Source organism: Hemitrygon akajei, chromosome 5, assembly GCF_048418815.1.
Source record: "Hemitrygon akajei chromosome 5, sHemAka1.3, whole genome shotgun sequence".
Taxonomy (NCBI): domain Eukaryota; kingdom Metazoa; phylum Chordata; class Chondrichthyes; order Myliobatiformes; family Dasyatidae; genus Hemitrygon; species Hemitrygon akajei.
The window spans coordinates 11,762,291-11,776,575 of record NC_133128.1 but is presented as its reverse complement, the minus strand read 5'-3'; positions in this window follow the sequence as shown (position 1 = coordinate 11,776,575).

The window sequence follows — 14,285 nt, the reverse complement described above, 5'->3', positions numbered from 1 at the left end:
TCCTGTGCCTTTTCCTGGTTGCAGCCGCAAGAAGAGAGCATGGCCTGGGTGGTGAGGATCCCAGATGATGGGTGCAGCTTCCCTGTGACAGCGTTCCATGTAGATGTGCTCAATGGATGTAGATAGATAGACAGACATGTATCTGTATCTGGAAAAAAGACCAGTACTATCATGAAGGATCCACCCACCCTACTTATGGACTGTTCGTTCCACTCTCATCAGAGAGGAGTCATCCAGACCAGGACCACCAGACTCAAAAACAGTTACTTTCCCTAAGCAGTAAGGCTGATCAACACCTCCACCCTCTAACCTACTCTTCTACTCCACACCAACACTACATAGGCATCAGTCACACCTTGCCACAGCCCCTCAGCATGCTTCATCCCTCCATGCACTGCCACTTTACAGTATACTTACACTCCACATCTCACACCTACAGTCACTGTCCTATTGTATTTTCATACGCCCCGATGCTACTTAGAAGAGTTCCTCTTGCCAACAATCATTTTAACGTCACCCGGCAAGGGTGCCCTTTAAGTCCCTTACTTTTCGATCTGGCCATGGGGCCATTGGCGATTACGCTTTGTAGTTGTGCTGAATTGACAGGGATTTGGTGGGTGGGGGGGGGGGGGGGGATGCTGAGCACAAAGTCTCTCTTTATGCTGATGATCTTTTACTTTTTATAACAAACCCGACTACCTCCTTATCCCCAATGTTTTCACTCCTTAACAAATTGAGACAGCTTTCTGGATACAAACTTAATTTACTTAAGAGTGAACTCTTTCCAATAAATAGAGAAGAACAATTATTAGAATTTCATAACCTCCCTTTTAAAGTAGTAAATAATCAATTTACTTACCTTGGCATTACAGTAACAAGAAGTTATAAGCGTCCTTTTGGAGAAAATTTCACTAATCTTTTAAATCATACAAAACAGAGTTTAGCACAGTGGTCACCCTTGTCCATGTCTCTGATAGGTCGAATTAATGTTGTTAAAATGTATATCCTTCCTAATTTTTTATACTTATTTCAATCTTTACCAATTTTTATTTCTGAAGCTTTTTTGTGACTCGTTAGATTCTATTATTTTGTCCTATCTATGGAAGGGTAAACATCCCAGACTAAATAAAACTCACCTTCAAAAGGGTAGGTGGTATGGCCTTGCCCAATTTTGTTTATATTACTGGTTAGCCAACATACGTCGTTTTATCTTTCGATCTTACTTTTATAATCAGTCTGACTGCCCAATATGGGTGGCAATGGAGTTGAACTCTAACAAGGATCTCTCCATCTCCGCACTTCCTTGCCATTTGCTTAAATCAATTGTTAATCCGGTTGTCAGACACACTCTGAGAATATGGGCTCAGTTCAGAAAATATAATGGGCTTCACGGTTTGTCTCTCTCTAGTCTTATTCTACATAATCATCTTTTTCAGCCTTTTATGCAGGATTTAACATTGCTAGACTGGCACAGAAAGGGCATTAGGTGCTTTGAAGATCTTTTCATAGATAAGCGCTTTGCAACTTTTGAACAGCTGTCTGTAAAGTTTGGTCTACCTAACAGTCATTTATTTAGATATCTTGAAATTAGACATTTTATCAATCCTCTAATACCAAACTTTCCTGAGGTACCCGATAAAAATGTTGTGGATTTGTTTCTTCGTATGAATCCATTGGGTAAAGGTTTAATTTCTACTATCTGAAATACAAACGTTTGTACGTTTGAAGCGAGCCCCCTTTGACAAAATTAAAACTGCCTGGGAACATGACTTAAATTTTCCTTTGTCCGACGAAGTTTGGTATTCAATTCTCAAGTCAGTTAATTCAACTTCTCTATGTGCTTGCCACTGCCTTTTACAGTTTAAGGTTGTACATCTAAAACTAAATTATCGCGATTCTATCCAGATATTAGTCCCTGTTGTGGTAAGTGCAAAGGGAGCGAAGCCTCTTTTATTCATATGTACTGGGCTTGTCCTAGCTTGGAGAAATTCTGGAGAGATGTTTTTTTAACTTTACCTCAAATACTTAATAGCTACTTGGAACCTAACCCTCTGATTGCTCTTTTCGGTACTTCGGGAGGAGTTGACATGCATTTGACTCCGACTAAGCGTCGTACATTGTCTTTCGTCTCTCTTTTGGCCAGGCGTGCAGTCCTTCTTAGGTGAAGAGATGCTGCCCCACCCACTCATGCTCAATGGCTCAGAGACATTATGTCCTGCTTAGACCTTGAAAAGATTCATTATTCACTCCTTAATTCAGACATAAAGTTCCAAAAGGTGTGGGAAACTTTTCTTGAATATTTTCATAATTCCTGTTTAGATAAGGGGTGCATCCCTCCCTTTTTTTTCTTTTGCATTTAAATCCCTTACTTCCAGCTTCTTACGGTTAAGATTTATGTTTTTTTTGATGTGTAAACTTATTATAGTTCAGGTAGTAGGCAATATATCTTCTTTTTATAAATACAGCTCTGTGGTGATAAAAGTTCTGATTAACTTTTTTATATATCGTAAGGTTGGCTTGGAGTTGGGTAGTGGGAGGGTGGGGTGGTAACTAACTTTATACAATTCTACTATGGGTGCTTTTTCTTAATTGTTATGATCTGTACATTTGATATGTTTGTTTTGCACTGTATAGACCTTTTCTTTTACTTTTTTTTGTTTTGTCGCATTGTAGAAACTCATAAAAAAATTATTAAAAAACCAATCATTTCAACACTTTATCATTTTCTGTCAGTCACCTTATGTTCAGACACTCCTGCACCTAGCGTCACTTTATGTGCGTACAATCAATCTATGTATATAAGCTAATCTTATGTATATATGACCATACTCAAACAGTTACTTGTACATTGTGTTTATAGCATTGCATTTATAATCATATTTATTGTGTTTTATGTTTATTGTGTTTTTTATGTTTCATTGGATCCGGAGTAACTTCCATTTTGTTCTCCTTTACACTCGTGTACTGAAGAATGACAGTAAACTACCTTGAATCTTGAAGAGTCATTGAGTCATACAACACTACAGTACAGAGACAGGCTCTTTGGCCCATCTTGTTATGTTTTGTAACTTCGAAACATGAAATTAATTCAAAGAAACTCACGGGGACTCTGAAATGTGGGTGTATCTTTGTTTTTTACTTTAAGCAAGGTGCACACGTATCACGTGATAGCGTGGTGATGTATTTAATTAATGTAGTTTTACATATAACCTGTACTTAATTATTTAAATGAACTAGAATGCTTAATCTAACATATATATAAACATGATTACTCGCATATTATTGAAATATTAAATACACAACACATCTAGTCTGTGCTGAACTATTAATCTGCCTAGTGCCATCTACCTGCCCCTGGACCATAGTCCTCCAAACCACTTCCATCCATGAACTTATCCAACCTTCTCTTAAATGTTACTATTGAACCTGCATCCACCATTTCTGCTGGAAGCTCGTTCCACCTCCCACCACAGTCTGAGTGAAGATGTTCCTCCCTTTAAATCTGAGTAGCCAGGGCATCAAAGGTTATGGTGAGAAGGCGGGGGAGTGGGACTAAATGGGAGAATGGATCAGCTCATGATAAAATGGCAGAGCAGACTCGATGGGCTGAATGGCCAACTTCTGCTCCTTTCTCTTATGGTCTTAAATGCTCACCTATCAGCCTTAACCTGTCCTCAAGCCTGTAATCAGCTAATGGTCTCACAGCTAACATGCGTGTTGTGTAATGACTGGGTCAGGTAGCATCTGTGAATAAAGAAACAGCCAACATGCTCAGGTCAATTCTCTTCATCACTGCTATCTCCACAGATGCAGTTCTGCATTTTAAAACCAGCAGTGTTTGTCCACATTCATTAAAATCTACTCTTACACTTACCTTCCAGTTCAGCTATTCTAGGTCAGTCCTAAAACAATCACTCACAGGACCTTACAGTCCAGATGACACCCTCCACCCCCATCTGAAAGCTGTGTCCTCTGGTTCTCTGGTTTTCCTAAATTAAGAGAACTTTGTAGGTTGTATTTTTTGAATTCTCACCTACTGGCATCCTAAAATGAAAACCTTCTAGCATTGCATCTTATCTGCACCGTGGAGAGCATTCGAACTGGTTGCATCACCATCTGGTATGGACGGGCCACTGCACAGGATCAGATAAAGCTGCAGAGGGGTGCAAACTCACCCAGCTTCATCACGTGCGCTAGCCTCCCCAGCATCGAGGGTATCTTCTAAAGGCAATGCCTCAAAAAGGCCGCATCCATCATTATGGACCCTCACCATCCAGGACATGCCCTCTTCTCATTGCTACCATCAGGGAGGAGGTACAGAAACCTAAAGGCACACATTCAACGACTCAGGAATAGCTTCTTCTCCTCTGTGATCTGATTTCTGAATGGACATTGAACCCAGGAACACTACCTCACTACTTCTTTTTTGCACTAATTTAATTTAACTATTATTTACTGTAATCCAAAGCTTTTATTACTATGTATTGCAATGTATGGCTGCCACAAAACAACATATTTCACAACATATTCCAGTGCTATTAAACCTAATTCTGACTCTAGACATTTAACCCTTGCGCACTATGTAAGTTTTTCCCCTCTCTTTTTGCACTACTTCTTTAATTTAATTTTTATATGCATAATTTTTATTGTAATTTATAGTTCTTTATGTATTGCAGTGTATTGCTGCTGCAAACCAACAAATTCCACAATGTATTGTATGCCGGTAATGTTAAACCTGATTCTGATTCTGATTTTCTGACTTCAATAGTATTATATTTTTTCATTGCTATTATCTTACTAACTTTGTTTTGATCCATCTCTGATTTAGCATTAGTTTCCATGCAATGTTCAGCGCCCTATTGTTGTAGATACTAAGCTGAGTGTAAATTTGTAAATGTAATCAAGTTTCCCCCCTACCATTTTCAATGCAGTTGCTTTGGTTTTGATGACTGTTATTTTCGTGCCATAATTGTAAAAAAAGGTTGATGTCAAATTTGATATTCCTTTCAGACCCTCTTTTTCCATTCCTTCTCATATGTCTTGACACTTCGCTATTCTTTTCGTAAGTCCATTGCTAAGATCTGTGCTCACTTTTCATTTTATATGTCTTTTCTTTTAGTTTTGTAGAATTGCTCTTTTATCATTGTTGTTTTTTTTCTCTCTTGCCCATTAGAGAAGGAGCATTCAAGATGGCACAGAGAGCCTCAAGGCCATACATTGTGAACACTCAGAAACAGCAGAAGGTGTGCATCTATTAGTGTAAAGTGCAGTGAGGTTGGCTCCAGGGGCAACCCTAACCCTAACCCTACTTGACGTGTGGGATGTGGGAAGTCTGGGGGACCTCTGGTCTCCCAGATAAATATATCTGCACCAGGATGCACTGATCTGCAGCTCCTGAGAGAACATGAGCTGCAACTTGATGACCTTCAACTCATACAGGACAATCAGAAGGTGATAGACAGGAGCTACAGGGAGGTAGTCATCCCTAGGTTGCAGGAGATAAGTAACAGGGTGACATTCAGGAGAAGGAGAGGAATTGCACAGACAGTGCAGAGTACACCTGTGGCCATTCCCCTCAATAATAAGTGTATAACTTTAGATACTATTGAGGGGGACGACCTACCAAGGGGGAGTCACAGTGACCAGGTCCCTGGCACTGAGTCTGCTGTCATTCAGTAGAGCAGAGAGGTGAAGAGGACAGCAGTGTTGATAGGAGGTCCTGTAGCCAGCAATGGAGATGAGGATTTGCGGGTGCGATACTGGCATTTGGATGGTATGTAGCCTCCTGATGCCAAGATCAGGGATGTCTTGGATCATGTCCATGGCATTCTCAAGGGTGACGGTGAGCAGACAGAAGTCTTAGTGCACACTGGCACCAATGACATGGGTGGACAAGGTGATGAGGTTCTGATGAGAGATTTTAGGGAGCTGGGTAGAAAGCTGAGAAACACGACCTTCAGCGTAGTAATCTCTGGATTACTGGCTGTGCCACATGCCAGTGAGGGTAAGAATAGGATGATTTGGCAGGTGAAGGTGTGGCTGAGGAACTGGTGCAGGGGGCTGGGGTTCAGATTTATAGATCATTGAGATCTCTTCTGGGAAAGGTATGACCTGTACACAAGGGTTACACCAGAACCTGAGGGGGACAATATCTTTGCAGGCACATTGACTGGAGTTGTTCAGATGGGTTTAAACTAACTTGGCAGGGGATGGGAACTGGAGTGATAGTGCTGAAGAAGAGGTAGTTGGTTTGCAAACAGAGGCAGTGTGTAGTGAGACTCCTAGCAAGGAGAGGCTGATGATAGGGCAAAATTAAAATCAACACAATGAACTGGAAAAAAACGGACAAAATGGAAAAGGTGAATACAGGACTAAAGGTGTTATATTTGAATCTGTGCAGTATACGGAATAAGATCGATGAACTTACAGCATTGTTATAGATTGGCAAGTATGATGTTGTAGGCATCACTGAATTATGGCTGAAAGAAGATTATAGATGGGAGCTTAATGTCCAAGGATACAGATTGTATTGAAAGGACAGGCCAGAAGGCAGAGGGGGTGGCAAAGCTCTGTTGGTAAAAAATGAAATCAAACTATTAGAAAGAGGTGACATAGGGTCGGAAGGTGATTATTCATTGTGGATAGAGCTAAAGAACTGCAAGGGTAAAAAGAACCTGATGGGGGTTGTATACAGACCTTGAGACAGTCGTAAGGATATGGTCTACAAGTTACAACAGGAGATAGAAAATGCATGCCAAAAAGGCAATGTTACAATAGTCATGGGGCACTTCAATATGCAGGTAGATTGGGAAAATCAGGTTTGTGCTGGATTACAGGAGAGGGAACTTCTAAAGTGGCTACGAGATGGCTTTTTAGAGCAGCTCCTGGTTGAACCCACTAGGGAATCAGTTATTCTGGACTGTGTATTGTGCAATGAACTGGAATTGATTAGAGAGCTTAAGGTGAAAGAACCCTTAGGAGAAAGTGATCGAATCACCCTGCAATCTGAGAAGAAGAAGCTGGAGTCAGATGTACAGTGGTGCTAGAAAGTTTGTGAATCCTATAGAATTTTCTCTATTTCTGCATAAATATGACCTAAAATGTGATCAGATCTTCATGCAAGCCTTAAAATTAGATAAAGGGAACCTAAATAAATAAATATTGCAAATAATTATACTTGTTTATTTACTTATTGAGAAAAATTGGTTTACTATCACATGTATTTATTGGAAAAAGTATGTGAACCTTTGCTTTCAGTAACTGATGTGACCCCCCTTGTCCAGCATTAACTTCAAACAAACGTTTCCAGTAGCTGTTATTCTGATCTGTCTCGGAGAAATTTTAGGCCATTCCTCCTTACAAAACTGCTCCTACTCTGGGATGTTGGTGGGCTTCCTTGCATGAACTGCTTGCTGCAGGTCTTTCCACATAATTTCTATAGGATTAATGTCAGGACTTTGACTCAGCCATTTAAAAACACAAATTTTCTTCTTTTTAAACCATTCTGTTGTTGATTTACTCATGTCTTTCGGATCATTGTCTTGTTGCATTAACCCCTTTCTATTAAGTTTCAGGTGATGGGCTGCTACCCTGACGTTCTCCTGTAAAATGTCTTGATACAATTTTGAATTCATTGTTCCCTCAATGATTGCAAGCTGTCCAGGATTTCAGGCAGCAAAGGAGCCTCAAACCGTGATGCCCCTTCCACCATGCTTCACAGTTGGGATGAGGTTTTGATGTTAGTGTGTTGTGTCCTTTTTCCTCCAAACATAGCAATGTGCATTTCTGTCAAGAAGTTCAACTTTTGTCCCATCTGTTCATAAAACATTGTCCCAACAGCATTGTAGAACATCCAGGTGGTATTTTGCAAACTTGAGTTATGCAGTAATGTTTTATTTTAGAGAGCAGTGGTTTCCTCCATGGTGTCCTTCCATCAACACCATTCTTGTTCTGTGTTTTTCTTATGGCGAGCACATGAACAAAGATTTTTAGAGTGTTTTGCTGTTACCCCTGGGTTCTTATCCACCTTCCTCAACAGTGCATGTTGGGCTGTTGGTATGATCTTTGCTGGATGCCAACTCCTAGGGAGAGTAGTAACAGTACTGAGTTTGCTCCATTTGTAGAGAATTTCTCTTACTGTGGACTGATGAACACTCAAGTCTTTAGAAATGCTTTTGTGCCTTTTTCCAGCTTCATGCATCTCTACAACTGCTCTTCTAATGTTCTCTGAAAGTTGTTTTGATCACGGCATGGTGCATATAAACAGATTTTTCAGAGCAGGGAACATAAACAGAGAAGAGCAGGCTTTGTCAGTAACCTGACTTTGTGTGTCTTTTTTTTATATAGGACAGGACGCCTCTACAATCCACACCTCCAATCTCATCCCATTGATTGGAACACCTGTCTCCAAATAGCTTTTGTCGAAGGCATTACTCCAGAGGTTCACAAACTTTATCCAACAAATACATGTAATATTGGATCATTTTTCTTAATAAATAAATGAACAAGTGTAATTTTTGTGTTATTTATTTAATCTGGTTCTCTTTATCCAGTTTTACGACTTTGGTGAAGATCTGATCACATTTTAGGAAATATTTTTGCAGAAATAGAGAAAATTCTATAGGGTTCATAAACTTTCTAGCACCACTGTACAGTATCAGTATTACAGTGGAGTAAAGCAAATTACAGAGGCATGAGAGAGGAGATGGCCAGAACTGATTGGAAAAGAACACTGGCAGGATGACAGCTGAACAGTAATGGCTGGAATTTCTGGGAGCAATTCGGGAGGCACAGGATATATACATCCTAAAGAGGAAATATTTTAAAGGAAATATGACACAACCGTGGCTAACAAGGGAAGGCAAAGCCAACATAAAAGCTGAAGAGAGGGCATATATAGAGGAAAAATTATTGGTAAGTTAGAGGATTGGGAAGCTTTTAAATATGAACAGAAGGCAACTAACAAAGTCATTAAGAAGGTAAAGATGGAATACGAAACTAAGGTAGCCAATAATATTAGAGGATACCAAAGGATTTTTCAGATATATAAAGTGTAAAAGAGAGGCAAGAGTGGATATCGGACCACTGGAAAATTATGCTTGAGAGGTAGTAATAGGGACCAAGGAAATGGCGAACAAACTGCATCAGTCTTTACTGTGGAAGACACTAGCAGTATGGTAGAAGTTCCAGGTGTCAGGGTCATGAAGTGTGTGAAGTTACCATAACCAGAGAGAAGGTTCTTGGGAAACTGAGAGGTCTGAAGGTGGATAAGTCACCTGGACCAGATGGTGTATGCCTCAGAGTTCTGAAAGAGGTGACTGAAGAGATTGTGGAGGCATTACAAATGATCTTTCAAGAATCACTAAATTTTGAAATGGTTCTGGAAGACTGAAAAACTGCAAATGTCACTTCACTCTTCAAGAAGGGAGAAAGGCAGAAGAAAGGAAATGATAGGCCAGTTAGTCTGACGTCAGTGGTTGGGAAGATGTTAGAGTTTATTGTTGAGGATCTGGTTACATGGTATTTGGAAGCACATGACAAAATAGGCCATAGCATGGAAAATCTTGCCTAACAAATCTGTTGGAATTCGTGAAGAAATAACAAGCATGATAGCCAAACAAGAATTGGTTGATGTTGATGGAATTGATGGCTTTTTTCCAATGTTTGTAGATGATACGAAGATAGGTGGAGGGGCTGGTAGTTTTGAGGAAATAGGGATGCAACATAAGGAATTAGACAGATTAAGAGAATGAGCAAATGGAATATAGTGTCGGGACATGTATGGTCATGCACTCTGGTAGAAGAAATGAAAGGGTTGATTATTTTCTAAATGGAGAGAAAATACAAAAATCTGTGGTGCAGAGGGATTTGGGAGTTCTTGTGCAAGATTCCTTAGAGGCTAATTTGCAGGTTGAGTCTGTGGTGAGGAAGGCAAATGTAACGTTATCATTCATTTCAAGAGGACGAGAAGATAAAAGCAAGGATGTAATGTTGAGACTTTATAAAGCACTGGTGAGGCCTCACTTAGAGTAATATGAGCAGTTTTGGGCCCCTTATCTTAGAAGGGATGTGCTGAAACTGGAGAGGATTCAAATGAGGTTCACGAAAATGATTCCAACACTGAATGGCTTCTTGTATGAAGTATGTTTGATGGCTCTGGGCCTGTATTCACTAGAATTCAGAAGAATGAGGGGTGACCTCACTGAAACCTATTGAATGGTGAAAGGCCTTGATAGAGTGGATGTGGAGAGGATGTTTCCTATGGTGGGAGTGTCTAAGACCAGAAGACTCAGCCTCAGGATAGAGAGGAATCTTCTTAGAACGGAGATGAGAAGGGATTTCTTTAGCTAGGGAGTGGGGAATCTTTGTAATTCTTTACCATAGGCAGGGTGGAGGCCAAGTCTTTTTGTATATTTAAGGCAGAGGTTGATAGATTCTTGATTGGTCAGGGCATGAAGGGATACAGGTGCAGGAGACTGGGGCTAAGAGTAAGAACTGATCAGCCATGATGAAATGGCGTAGTAGACCCAATGGGCCAAATGGCCTAATTCTGCTCCTATGTCTAATGGTCATGGTGTACCAACTTGTCCACCTCCTAAGTCAAAACCTGTCCCATCTGTGGAAGGAGTTTTCATTTCTTTCATTGACCTCCAAATTAACCTTTAGCAAATCCTGCACAAGGAGTCCCAAGTCCCTTTGTGCCTCAGTATTTTGTATTTTTTCTCTTCATTTAGAAAATAATCAAACCTTCCATTTCTTCTACCAAAGTGCATGAGCATACACTTCCTGACACTGCATTCCATCTGTCACGTTTGTCCATTCTCTTAATCTGGCTAAGTTCCTCCATAGCCTCTCCTCTTCCTCAAAACTACCTGCCACTCCACCTGTCTTCATATCATCTGCAAACCTTTCATCAAAGCCATCACTACCATCATTCAAACATTGACATATAACAAAAAAAAGAGTTGGTCCCAACACAGACCCCTGTGAAACACCACTAGTCACCAGCAGCCAGCCAGAAAAGGCTCCCTTTATTCCAGCTCTTTGCCTCCTGTCAATCAACAATCGCTTTATCCATGCTAAAATCTTTCCTGTAATACCATGGGCTCGTAACTTATTAAGCAGCCTCATGTTTGGCACTTCGTCAAAGGCCTTCTGAAAATCCAAGTACACAACATCAACTGATTCTCCTTTGGCTATCCTGCTTGTTATTTCTTCAAAGAATTCCAACGGATTTGTCAGGCAAGCTTTTCCCTTGCGTTAACTTATTTTATCATGTGCCTCCAAATACCCTGAGACTTCATCTTTAATAATTGACTCCAACATCTTCCCAACCACTGAGGTTAGATTAACTGGCCTATAGTTTCCTTTCTTCTGCTTCTCTCCCTTCTTGAAGAGTGGAGTGACATTTGCAGATTTCCAATCTTCTGGAATCTAGTGATTCTTGGAAGATCATTACTAATGTCTCCATGTTCTCTTCTCCCACCTCTTGCAGAACTCTGGGGTGTACACCATCTGGTCCAGGTGACTTACCCACCTTCAGACTTTCCCGTTTCCCATGAACTTTCTCTCTAGTTATGGTAACTTCACACACTTCATGCCCCCTGACACCTGGAACTTCCATCATATTGGAAGCATCTTCCACAGTGAAGACTGATGCAAACTATTTTTTCAGCTTGTCTGTCATTTTGTTGACCCCATTACTACTTGTCCAGCATCATTTTCCAGTGGTCTGAGATCCATTTTCACCTCTCTTATGCTTTATGTATCTGAAGAAGCTTTTGGTATCCTCTTTAATATTATTGGCTAGCTTACTTTCATATTCCATCTTTACTTGCTTAATGACTTTTTTAGTTGCCTTCTGGTGGTTTTTAAAAGCTTCCTAATTATCTCATTTCTTATTAATTTTTGCTCTATTGTATGCCCTCTCTTCAGCTTTTATGTTGGTTTTGACTTATCTTGTTAACCATGGTTGTGTCATCTTACCTTTAGAATAATTCTTCCTCATTGGGATGTATAAATCCTCTACCTTCCAAATTGCTTCCAGAAATTCTAGCCATTGCTGCTGTGTCACCATTCCTGCCAGTGTTCTTTTCCAATGCTACTGACAGGAGAAGGATTAAAGGCAGGTTACTGGTGCCTTAAAAACAGTCACTTCGGGTAGATGGTTCTTGTCAACCGTGGTTGGCAACTCATCTATGAGAAGGAAAACTCTGATCTCAAACCTCTGCTGCTTTGTGGCTACACACACTGATGGGGAAGGCTTCAAGAGTAAACCCCTAGGGAAAAATCTGGAACTGGAGTCCCTAAGGCAGTCCTATGTTGAGGTCAACCTGACTGCCAACTCCTGCAATGCTGCTGGTGCCAAACTGTTTTAGTCTCTTTGTTCCTTTGGATTCCTCAGATGCTTGGAGTGAGGGAGCCTGCTACGTGGGCAACAGCTTGCTCTCCTTATTAAACTGTCCTGGCACGTACATCTAGACAGCTGGGACACAACACTGATCTACAGAGGCTTCAGTGTATTCTTGAACACTTTTCTCTGATGTGTCTTCACTCATTGGTCACACAAGTGACTGCAGATGTGGAATCTGGAGCAAAACAACAAAATACTGGAGGAACTCTGAGTGTCGGGCAACATCTATTGAGGGAAATTGATAGTTGACAATTTGGGTCCAGACCCTTCACCTTGAGTCAGACAAACAAGATGCTGGAGGAACTCAATCAGCACGCAGTCCTGTTGAAGGGTCTTGATCTGAAGAATGGACTGTAAATTTCCCTCCACCGATGCTGCCTGACCCACAGAGTTACTTCAGCTTTTTGTAGGTGGCTTTACTCATATCAGCTCTGTCAAACTTAACATCTTCTTCTTCTCTTGGCTGTTAACTCCCAGTGGAGCATAGGCCATTGATGACCTCCGGTCTCCATCGTCCTCTGTTCTCCATGGTGGATCAGGAACATTCCCATCAATTAATTTTGGATTCAGTGTCTCTCCTCCATTTGTTCTTCATACATTCCTTTTCTCTCTTTCCTTGGGGATTCCATTTTAATGCCTGCCTGTTGATGTTGTTGGTTGGATTCCTCAAGGTGTGGCCAATGCATCTCCATTTCCGTTTGTGTATTTGCATCTATGTCAATTCCTGTTTGGTGTTTTCCTACACTGTTTTGTTGGCTACTTTGTCAGCCCGTCTGTTTAGAATCCTTCTTAGGCACTGGTTGATGAAAGCCTACTGTTTTTAAAGCGTCTTCTTTGTTGTTCTCCATATCATATCAGCTTTGTAGAATTTAGCATAAAAGTCTCTTATGTTGAATTGTTCATCTAAAGAAAAACAACTTGTTTTACATTTCTCCCTTTTAAATCATACAACCAGCTCCATGATAGTATTATCATTATTAGAAGGACATTAATTGTTGGGCCGTTAACCAAAATGGCTAATTAGTCATTGTTATAATTATACGGCCCATGCTTGTTTAGTATCAGAGCATAGTGTTGCAAAAATACCTATCTTAAACATACTGAAGAAGTTTGCTCTCTTTTTAGCTAACTTTCTCACCCCAATCTATTTGAATCTTATTATGTTTGAAAACCAATCTATCTTTATTATACACATGCTGATAGCTGTACTTTTGCATTCTACAATGCCACATCTCTCAACAAGATTTTATACAAAATGACTAACAGGGACCTAGATAGTTCACTAGCCTTGAATCAACACGCACAAAATGCTGGAGGAAGTCAGAAGGTTAGGTAGCATCAATGTAGGGCATTGAATTACGTTGGACAATCCATGTTCGAAGCCTTCTCCAGTAATTCTCTCCAACTCTTTCTGTGCTATATCGACGACTGTATTGTTGCTGCTTCATGTACCCATGCTGAGCTCATCAATTTCATCAACTTTGCCTCCGACTTACACCCTGCCCTTCAATTTACTTGGTCCATTTCTGACACCTCTCTCCCCTTTCTTGAGCTTTCTGCCTCCATCACTGGAGTCAAACTGTCTACTGACACCTTTTATAACCTACCGATTCCCATAGTTATCTTGACTATAGCTCTTCCAAACCTGTCTGCTGCAAAATTGCTATTCCCTTTTCTCAGTTTCTTCATCTCCCATACATATGTTCCCAAGGTGCAGCTTACCTTTACAGGACATACTCCTCCATTGATGCTGCCTTCTGCTGCATCTCCTCCATTTCCTGGACATCCATGCTCACCCCATCTTCCCGCTACCTTAAGAGGGATAGAGCTCCTCTTGTCCTCACCTATGAGCCCATGAGCCTCTACAACTTCC